The sequence below is a fragment of the Pipra filicauda genome, unplaced genomic scaffold, assembly GCF_003945595.2.
Source record: "Pipra filicauda isolate LSUMZ 115617 unplaced genomic scaffold, ASM394559v2 scaffold224_size1409572_pilon, whole genome shotgun sequence".
Lineage (NCBI taxonomy): Eukaryota > Metazoa > Chordata > Aves > Passeriformes > Pipridae > Pipra > Pipra filicauda.
Genome location: NW_024104337.1, coordinates 552720 through 563314, shown reverse-complemented (window position 1 = coordinate 563314; position 10595 = coordinate 552720). Strand labels below are relative to the sequence as shown.

Here is a 10595-nt window from a genome sequence, read left to right as displayed (position 1 = left end):
CAGTATTGCCTCCTCAAGCCACCTTCCAAATTGTGTCTATTTACCAGCTCATAGATCTGCCAGGGATTCCCTCTGTCCTCCAACCCACAAAAAAACCAAACCAAACCAAAACAAAAGGCACTTTCAGCTATCCAAGAAGCACAAGGGAGAGCTTGTTGAAGGACCCTATAACAGCCTTAAATGTTGGCAGAGGAACAGCAAATAGTATAGAAAATACAACATGTGTGTTTGGTACATCTGTTGGTTGATGTGAAGTCTAGCGTGTAAAAAAGTCGCAAAAGAGAAATTAAGAAGTCCTAAGGACAGCAGTAAATACAGAATACTTACACCTATAGAGAGATGTATTTATAGTAAAAAGGACTATACATTTTGGAAGGACAACTAAATTTGAAGAAAATACCCCGCAGTCTCTGGGAAAATGTGGTATTCCTGCCTCTTTTTTCTCAGGGTAACAGAGGAAAGATGTTCAAAGGAAGAAATGCAAGATCCGTTCATTGCAACATTTTTTCATTTATAGTCGCCTTTAACTGCTGTGTTCAGCCCGCCCAATATCCAAATTTAGAGCTCTCACACACACCCTGCTGAAGGCAACGGAGGATACAGTGAGTGGCCCACGGGCCACGAGGAAGGCAAGCGGCGGCAGCCCGTTCCCTGTACTATTCCACGGGGGAGTGGTATTTTGTGGATGTCCCACCTTTGGGACAAACCGCCCGAGAGGCCAGGCGCGTGGAATGGAAAAATGGAAGAGCCCCACCACCGCCGCCGCTCCCAAAAAGGTGCGGAGCCACCAGCAGCGCCAGCTCCGCCACATCCCGCCGGGACGAGCCCACAGCCGGCTCCGCACCCTCAGCCCCGCCCGCGGGGGCGGGCCGCGGCCGCGCAGCGCCGAGCAGCAGCACCGCCTCCGCCTCCTCCTCCTCCTCCCTCCCGCAGCTCCGCAAGGAAAAGCCGGCAGCGGCTGCACTGGCTGCCAAAGCGGCTGTGCGCGGCGACTGCCGGAGGGTTGTTCTCCGCTCCTCCTCGGTTTTATTATTTTAAAGCTTTAATTTTTTATTTTTTTTTTAAGAAATTATTATTCGCTGTTATTAATTTTGCGGCTGCGGACGCTGCCGCCCGGGATGGGGCACCGCGGTGCCCGAGGAGCGCTGGGCGGCGGGCGAGCGGCGTCCCGAAGCGGGCTGTGAGCACCGCCGGCAGCAACAGGTACCCGGCAGGGCTCCGACACGGGTGGAGGTCGAGGAACCCGCGTGGGGAGGAGGGGGCACTGCCTGTGCCGAGCATGGACGTGGCCGAGCGGAGCCCGAGGGCTGCGGGGCTGAAGAGCCGCTGTCACAGGAGCGGCTCCCGACCCCTCTCATCCGCCGGTGGCGGGGAGTTAGGCGGCGGCAGGGTTTTGAGGAGGACAGAGGGGCTTCTGGAGGGCTTCCCGTGCGTGGTTTTAGGCTGTGAATGTGAAGAAAACGTTGGTTGTGGGTGCTCGCTGAGGGACACGAAACTGGTTTCATGTTTTCTCACAGCGTGTGGAAGTGCTTAGCCCTGTTTCCATAAAAAAAATCTCAGCGTTTCCTTAGGTCTTGTCTTTCTATTTCCAGTGAGGTTTTACGGTATTACTGGTTGGAGGAGAGCTTAGAACCTCTTAAGTTCCCCTTTCTGTCTCTGGCTCATTCCCAAGGACTGATGCAAACACATTACACACTGGCATTGCTCTTCGGTTTACCTTTGAATGCCCTGGTTACAAAAGGTCATCCTAATCCTGTGACTGGTCTTTCTATTGCTGTGTTAACCGGGCATTTTGCTGTCTCTCATTCAAAGTTTCAAAAAGCTTTCTGGAAACTGTGTGCTTGTGGCCATTCTGCCTCTGCACCCTTTCATCCATCTCCCCGGGAAGAGCTGAATGTATTTCTAGTGTAGTTTCAGCATTCATTAATCCGGCCGTGCATTCAGCCACGCTCATCTTAATTACCGTGTTTGAGCTGCTGTCACGCAGCTGGAGCCCGGGGCAGGGAACACGCTCTCCAACAGAAACATTATCTTCATCTTCTCCAGTGGCTAATTAGGTTTCACAAACATCCTTCTCCTGCATAAACAAAAGTAGGAACATATCCAAACAGGGAGCTTGAGGAAGGAGACATGAAAGGTGTCTTTCCTGGAAGATTTCTGTGCTGGCTGCCCAGCTGTCTTCGAGGTCTTCACACACTGGGAAGAGATACTGTGGGATCGGGTTTATAGTGACCAGACTCAGGAAGGTATCCATTGGGATAGGTTAGGAGCCCTGCTTTATAAACATAATGGGCAAATGTGACAGATTGTTCTGCATTTAAGTGTGGGTGGGTATATCTGTTACACAGTGGGAGCCTAAAGGCAGCAAAGTTTATCTTTTTTACCATAAATTCAACATTTCTCAGCTAGTAACTGAAAGCTCTAGTACACTCACTTAAGATGGTGTCTGCTGCTTGCAAGTGCAGATAAGCACTTGTGCAGTGTGGACTTTTACAATCACAGCATCCATAACCTGATGCTGGTTTAACTTTTCGCATCCAAACAGCACTTCCTTGACAAGGTGTGAGCTTTGGGGGGTTTGTTTGTTTGTTTTTGTTTTTAAGAAGAAGCATATTGAATTTATTTCCAGGATCCTGCCTAAGAAGCAGAGCACTTAGCTTTTTCATGTCTCTATTCCTCTCTAGAGTGACAGTACAGTTGTATCTTAGAGGTTTTTCTCTATTCTCTATTTTTCTCTATTAATTCAGCAGAATTAATATTTCTTAAATGCTTGGGAATGTGTAAGGGGAGAAGTGTGTGGTTTGTGAAGAAGCATCCATAAGTGAGAAAGGTGCTTTGCTTCCCTTGAGCTCTCAAGGCACATGACAATTTATTCACCTGTATCACAGAACAAACACTCGAGGTAAGACTGTAGTGAAGAATGGCCTCAAAACTCACAGCAGCATGTTTACAGGCTGTGCAGGGTTACCTTTTGCTCTTTGATATTTTTAAGCCTGAACAGGCAGAAAGATAACTTCCAGACAAAGCATACTGCTGAAAAAGGTCCGATTCTGGGGGAAGCTGCTTTGCTTCCCCACTGGGAAGAAGTGGGAGTGAGAACTAAAGGCAGCATTGGCTTTTTCCAAAAAAGGGATGACTGGTCTGACTTTTTTTTTTTTTTTATCCTCATGCTGTACATGTGGCACTGACAAGCTGCTCCCAAACAACCACTTTACTGGGGTAGTTTTCGTCAGGCAAGTTAAGCTGCAAGCAGCAGGGACATAGACAGCTTGTGTCTGTGGCCATTCAGCCAGCACAGAGCATCAGCTGAAAGCAGAAGGGCAAGGAAGTGAGGAGAGTGAGTGATGCCTGAATGCACGCTCCTGGCACGGGCTTGTTAGAGAGGACCAGGACATGAATTAGTATCAAATAGGGGCCTGTCACATCACTTTCAAGCTGTGTGGTTCCTGGACCACTCTATTAACAAAATGGGGAAAAAAAATTGTTGTTGTCTCACCTGGCAGGAGCTTGGAGGTCATTGTTCTGTTCACTCAGCTTTCAGTGCTCATTGCTTTTCTGGCAGGGAGGTTGTTAAAAGAAGTTTCTTAGTAAGAGATTCTCAACATTAATCAGCAAGAACACACACTGACAATTTTTTTTGCCTGCCACTTTTGCACAGTTCGTGCCACTGGTTCCAAGATGTGCTTGCCCTTTTAAAAGGCAGAGAGAAAGAACTGGGCCCACTGAATTTAAGGTCATATGTAAAGTCTTTTGACAGCTGAAGTGATTTTGCTCTGGAGGACTTTACAAACCGTGGTGGCTGCATTTTGGAAGTGTAACAGTGTCAATGAGAATTTAAGTTGCCAACATCTTTGTTTCCTGTGCTGTCCTCCAGACAGTTTACTTATACCAGAGCAAAGACAAGAAGGCAGTCTGTGAGCAGAGGAGCCAGGCAGCTGGAGGAGAAATGGCAAGATGGGCTTTGCCAACTCCCCATGAGAGAACTGGAAGGAGAGCGGCAGCCAACACTGGATGCAATAAACTGGATCATATTATATCTCTCTGCCTAATGTCAGGAATAGGTTAGCTAAGGCTGGGCAGCCAGCTCACTTTGAGCCCCACGACCGTCTTTCCCTACATACCCCAAATCAAAGCAGAAACTCTGCCTTTTCCTGGCTACAGCTGTTCTGCAGCTTTATTTCTGCTCCTCAGTGTAAATGCTGTTCATGCTCTCACTTATCTGCACCCAAGTGGGCTGTGTGGCTAGCCAAGGGCTGGCTTAATCCTGTCCTGTCCCATCTCAAAAAGCTGGTGCTCTGGCTCTTGCTCCAGGCAGGTATTTCAAGGGCAAAGAAAGAAGTGGGTACCAGGTAATCCTCTGTGGGAGCTGGCTTTATCCCTGTTTGGCAACCTAGGGACAGCTGCTGTGCCAAAACCTGGTCTGCTTCCTGGGACACCTTGAACTCTTGTTTTACAGCAAGTGGGCAGCAATTTTATTTCAACTTTCATAGAATTGTAGAATGGTTTAGGTTGGAAGGGACCTTTGAAGGTCATCTAGTCGAACACTCCTGCAAGAAGCAAGAACATCTTCAACTGGATCAGGTTGCTCAGAGATCTGTCCAGCCTGACCTTAAATGTTTCTAGGGATGGGACATCTACCACCTCTCTGGGCAACCTGTGCCAGTGTTTCACCACCCTCACTGTAAAAAAAATTCTTATGTCTATCCTGAGTCTTCCTTTTTATAGTTAAAAACCATTACTACTTCCCCTATCACTACAGGTCTGCATCCAGGGGATTTGGATTCAATCCCCTGAGTTTTTGCTCTCAGCTCTAGCTTTGAAGTGCCTTTGCTACTGGGTCTGGTGCTGTTGGGAAGAAAGAGGATCCCCCCCACCCCCCAATCATATTCAGGTTAATTAGGGAGCTGCAGCGAGGCTCCAGGAACTGGGTGTATCCCAGCCATGATCAAAAAGCTGGTCCCAGTACACACTGCCCCACAGGATCTGAAAGGTTTGAAGAAGGCCAGGTTCATCAGTGGTCTTGAATTGCTTTTTGTCAGCCACAAATACAGACCTTGCCTTGGTCTTTGCATCCAGACTCTGCACCCAGTGGCCTCAAGAAGCAGCGAGTCCCCTAAGCATGACACAAGAGTAACTGGTTTTTTTTCCTAAAGTTATCTTTTTCTTATGTCTTTTTATGTTACAAGGGTATCCTGTAATTTTTACTTCCCAACCAGCACAAAAGAAATGACGGATTAGCACAGAAGTATGTGAGCATCTTTCTTCTTTTCAATGGGAGTAACAAATTGAAGCTGACAGTTCCCTGGAACCAGTGCAACACATGAAGTAGTGACAATAATACATTTTATCTTCCAGCCCTTTTAAAGCATCAGAAGCTCTCTGGTCCCTGATGCCTCTAGTAAGCTGACCTTGGCTAGCAGAGCCAGCTACCTCATTACTGCTGTCCCACTGCTCACAGCCTGCCCTCTCTCCTGGCCCTCCAACAGCCCTATTAGCTGCAGTAGCTATAGCTTCTGGGGTTGTCTGGCCTGCTGGTAACCCTTCAGTGACACCAGAACTGTTTCAAATAATCCCTTCTGCAAAAAACTTTTGGGTTTTTTAACTGAAAAAAAAAAACAAACTAAAAAACATTTAACTGCAACACCCAGAGATTTGTCAGAGATGATTTTGTCCTGGAAAGCTCACCAACAGGAAAACTTCACAGCAGAGAAAATCTATCTGATCATCACTGAGGTTCTGTTTTAGCTTGTGCCTTCACCTCTACAGAACACCAGGCTAGACTGACCCTATCTTTTAGTATTTAAACCTTTCTACTTGAGCTGACAAAAGGAAGGAACTAATTTACAGTGAAATCTCTCGGAGACAGGCAAATAAGCACCTGTAAATAGCTGCAGAAAGTTCATGTTTTCACAGACAGGCAAGGTTGAACACCACAGCTTCCTTTCTTTTTCCCCAAATTAACGTCTTGCTGTCTGAGCAGACAAAACAGATTGATTTTTTTTCCTCAATGAGGTGTCTTTCTTCTTTGTCAAATTTATGCTAGAAGATTAAAGCTAAACAGAGAAAAAAAAATCTTGCTTGTAGCGAATGCACTCCTTGAAGATGCCTCAGAAGTTCTGGGAGGCAGGGCTTTTGCTTGGGGTTGAGGTGGCGGCACTGGTCTGTGGTACTGCTGCAGGCAGGCAGGTAGGGTGGACAGTGTAGCTCTATATTCAAAGTCTGATGGGCATTTTCTAGTTGTATAACATTAGGAAAAAGGCCTCTTCCGTAATTAAGCAACTTGACATGCTCTGTTGGTGTTTAACTTTAAAATGTTTGGTTTTAAAACTTTAATTGTGGTACAGAAGTAGGGTCGTATGTTACACCTTTGTGTAATAATATCCCTGCAAGTAGCCTTTGGCAAGGAGTCCCCCTGGGTGTGGACACACCTTTTTCTCCGCTCATCCCTGCAGGCATCGCTGGATCATGGTATCGACAGCTATCCTTGTGCACTTTCCCGACCATACAGGCACATCAGTGGGTGATGATGCTGTTGAAAAGATGCCAATGCTCAATTAAGTGTATAATGTGTCGTCCTGCATGACTGACTGCCCTTTCCTTGTCGTTCAGTACATCCGCAAAATAGTGTTAGCTCAAAGGAGGACTTGGGTTTTCACACAGATTTGATTGTGGGATAGGAAGCAATTGGCTCTGAGGCGCTCTTTGATCCATGAGGCTTTTTTCCCTGAATTCAGTGTGACATTTACAGGCCACATCTACTTAGATATACACAAAATCCTATGAATAAGAATAGATGTCTGCTAAAGTAAACAGAAATGAATGTTTAGGTTATTAGATGTTCAGATTAATAAAACCAAGAGCTGGAAATGCTCACTAAGTCATCTGTGCTTCACAAAACCGAACCAAAGCTATATTAAAAATGCTAAGACTCAGCTGAGGGTAGAGAATAATCAGCTTAAAATTCTGCCTGCATGTACTAAGATTTGCTTTCTTTGAAATCAGAGGGAGACATTGGCATCATCTCCCCAGATGGCAGCTGGACCACAAAGCCTTGTTTCCATCATGCAGGTGCTGAATTGGAAGTGCTTGCAATACACTTGATTTCCATACTCTATGCTGAAAACATAAGCTCCCTGAAGGGATGGCTCTTCATCTGCAGTTATCCAGCAAGAGGTTGCTTTCCCTCCTATTCTTTCCTAGCTCTACCCTTAAAAAGAAAATCTTCCTTACTGGTAGAGAAGGTGGCAGCAGTGGATCCAGTGTAACAGCTCTTATGTTAAACTGAACACTGTATGCAGGATTTCTCCAGCCACTGTATTTCTTGCAGCATGTCATGCTACCACCAGGTGAGGAAGATAGTTGGCAAAACAACAAGATAGTCTCCCATCCTCAGGACAATCCATGATATCCTCCTTTTCCTGTACCCTGAACGTTGGTCCATTAGTGACTTGGAAAATGCAGAAATCTCAGCAGAGAAGGAAAGGAGAAAGGAAGGGCAATGGAGGCCAAGGGTCTCTCCTATAAGCTTGTCCTTAGCCTGTGATGGCCCTGGTAAGTCTTTCTTTTAAACGGCAGATGTGGATTAATAGGGATGTACCAAGATGTGCTGCCTTAATTTGTGCAATGAAAAATTACCCAAGATAATTACCTTGTAGTTCAGTGACAATTAATGCTGTCAGATCTGTTCAATTCATGCTCTGTTTGTTGGTAATGTCTCTGTGTCTAGAAGACTCAAATGGTGACTAATCCTGTAGCAAGGCTGGAGCGTATGACATTTTAAACTCAAGATTTCTTTTTTTTAACGTCCACTATAGATTAAATTTACCAGTTTAACCTGACTAGATCTACATGCCATAGATTTAAAAGTTTCCTCAGGTCTTCATTGCCATGTTCTTGGAAAGTAATGGCAACAGGCAAAGACCAGCCTGTGTCCGTGGCATTAAAATCCCCTGTCCTTCAAAAGAGGAAAGCACACCAAGACTGCTTTGGGAATGGTCCTTGGTCCATGCTGCTTCCCAAAATATGCACAGTAGTTGTGTGAGAGAGCGTGAACTGGCCCAAGACAAATCTGTGCCAGTGACTGCTCAGTGTAACCTCCTTTGTCCCAAGGAGCAGAAAGCTCTTGCAGAGTCAGAAGAGAATAGTTTTTCTGTACTGAGAAACTTAGAGTCATGGAATGGTTTGGGTCAGAAGGGACCTTTAGAGGCCATCTCGTTCCAACCCCACCCCTGTCATGGGTGGGGACAGCTTCCAATAGACCAGGTTGCTCAAAGGCCAATCCAAGTCAACCTTCAATGTTTCCAGTAATGGGCCACCTACAGCCTCTCTGTTGTAGATGTTCCAGTGTTTCAATACCCTCATTGTAAAAACTTTCTTCCTTGTATCTAGTCTAAATTTACCCTCTTTTAAAAACATTGCCTCTTGTCCTATCGCTACAGGCCCTGCTAAGAAGTGTGATCCCATCTGTCTTACAAGCCCCCTTCAAGTACAGAAAGGCTACAATCAAGTCTCCCTGTAGCCTTCTCTTCCTCAGCTGAACAATCCCAACTCTCTGAGTCTGTCTTTGTAGGAGAAGTGCCAGGACTTGTTCCAATAGATTCGGGACTTGTTCCAGTAGGTTCATGTCTTTCCTGTGCTGAAGGCTCCTAGACATAGGCACAATACTTGATGTGGGGTCTCACCAGAGTGGAGTAGAGGGGCAGAACCGTGTCCCTTGACCCGTTGGCCGCACTGCTTTTGATGCAGCCCAGGGTACAGTTGGCTTTCTGGGCTACAAGTGCACATTGTCAAGTCATCTTGAGAGGTTCTGAAATGAAATGTGGTTTCAGAAAGCGGTGGCAAGGAAAGCAATTCTCCCTAAATTCTAGATATTTTTTTCAAGTGGTTCCTGTAAACACTTGTGTGTCTGTAAAGCTGTCCTGCTTCTTTTGTGCTGGTAGGCTGCAACTGCTTGGTGTAAGAAAACAGTGGGAGATAGGGCTGGAATAGCTGTGCCTTTTAAACATCTGCACGTAGCAATCACCTTTTTGGTTTTGCTGAGTTGCCCCATTGGTCATCAAATCTTTTCTCCAGTACCAATGTCATTAACAAAGTTTTTTCAAGAGGGACTGTCTCCCTAGCATAGATTTCCCTTATCCCTTTATCCTCTTTCAGATGCTTCTTACAGATCCTTTAATGATTCTGGCCTGAGAAGATGGTGTTTTGGGGGAAGTTTAGGCAGTTTGGTGGTATTAGATATGTACTCTTATCTCCTGTACCTTCAAGAGTTTTTAAAGCTTAAAATGCTGTAGCCAAAAGAATAATAACCTCTGCCATACCTTTAAATAAATTTGCTAAAAGTCATATATGTAAGAAGAGTCAAGTTTTGAATTTAAATGAACTGAAGCCAAGAAAGAAGAGAGTTGCATCAGAGCACACAGCCTCTCTGGGTTGAGCATGGACAGTGTTCAACCAGCTACTTGACATACTAGAAGAGAGCTTCAGACGTATGCTATAGCCAAATATAAGTTAAGTAGCTCAGGACTTTTATGGCAGTGCTCTTGAAATGGTCACACTTGTATGGTGTAAAAAAGATTAAATGAATCTGTTTCTGCAATGCTTGTCCAGCTTTTAAGATCTTCTGTCCTAAGGCATGTAACGGTGTATCTTCAACTATATTTTGTGAGCATTGTGCCATTATGACACACCTTGAAATAGAATGATCACATAAACATCCAGGGAGTTTTAAGTCACCCTAATCCCACATACTTAAGTAGGAGCAGTAAAGCATTTTTATCTCATTAGCGACTGAAAGGATTTGACAACAATGATGTTTTACTTTCCTTTCAGGGATGAAAAGCCTGTCTTACTTGTTTAATTTAGCTCACTCATGCTTATATTAGAGTGCACCTGGAGTGGATACCAAGTACAGCTACAGTTTCTCTGCCTTGGCTGAAGCAAAACAAATAATCTCTAGAGCAGCCCACTGGTTACCCAAATCATCCTGCATGCTTTTACTTTGATGCATTTACTTTGCTGCAGATGCAAAGAGATGGTATCCTTAGCTTGCTGTCCTTGCCCATGCTGCTACAATCTGCGTTAAATGAGGTTGTAAGCAGCAAAAATATTGGTGCGAAGTAATTAAAAAAAGAAGCACTCTTAAGGATGATTTTCTGTTAAATGCTGCTGGGTCATTACTTTTCTCTCCTGCCACTGGGAAGATTTTTATGTTCGTTCCTTACACAGTCCGAGAAAGTGAAGCCACTCTGCTGCTTAAACTTGACACGCAAATTTAGGTCACTGCTCAGTCATCATGGATTTTGCCAGAGGACTCCCACAGGAGTTGCATCTGTTGGCACATCAGGGCTGACTTACCCGCTTGTGCTCAGATGTTACTCATGGGCTTGCCCAGACATTATCGTTGGTCAGTAAAGCACAAGGGAGACCACCAGCAGCACTCATGGGTTTCTAGTCATCCCCTAATGTTAATGCTTGCAAAAGTGGGCAGTAGGTTGGCCGCTCTTTGTGACATGAGAAATTCCACCCAATGTATGTGGTCAACCAGGCAGTGTTTAGTGGCATATGTCAAAAGAGGCAGAGGAGTAGCCAGGCTATTG

At 45.4% G+C, this 10595-nt stretch overlaps 1 protein-coding gene across 2 annotated transcripts in view; it reads left to right on the top strand.

The window, feature by feature from the left end:
- The first annotated feature begins 936 nt into the window (after positions 1-936).
- Positions 937-10595, top strand: part of RIPOR2 (RHO family interacting cell polarization regulator 2) — a 52691-nt gene continuing 43032 nt past the window's right edge. Inside the window, exon 1 of one of the 2 annotated variants that reach the window (XM_039381448.1) lies at positions 937-1203. The gene's annotated coding sequence lies outside the window, so the exon portion shown is untranslated. The remainder of the gene's footprint in view (positions 1204-10595) is intronic. The other variant, XM_039381447.1, reaches the window with a different exon arrangement.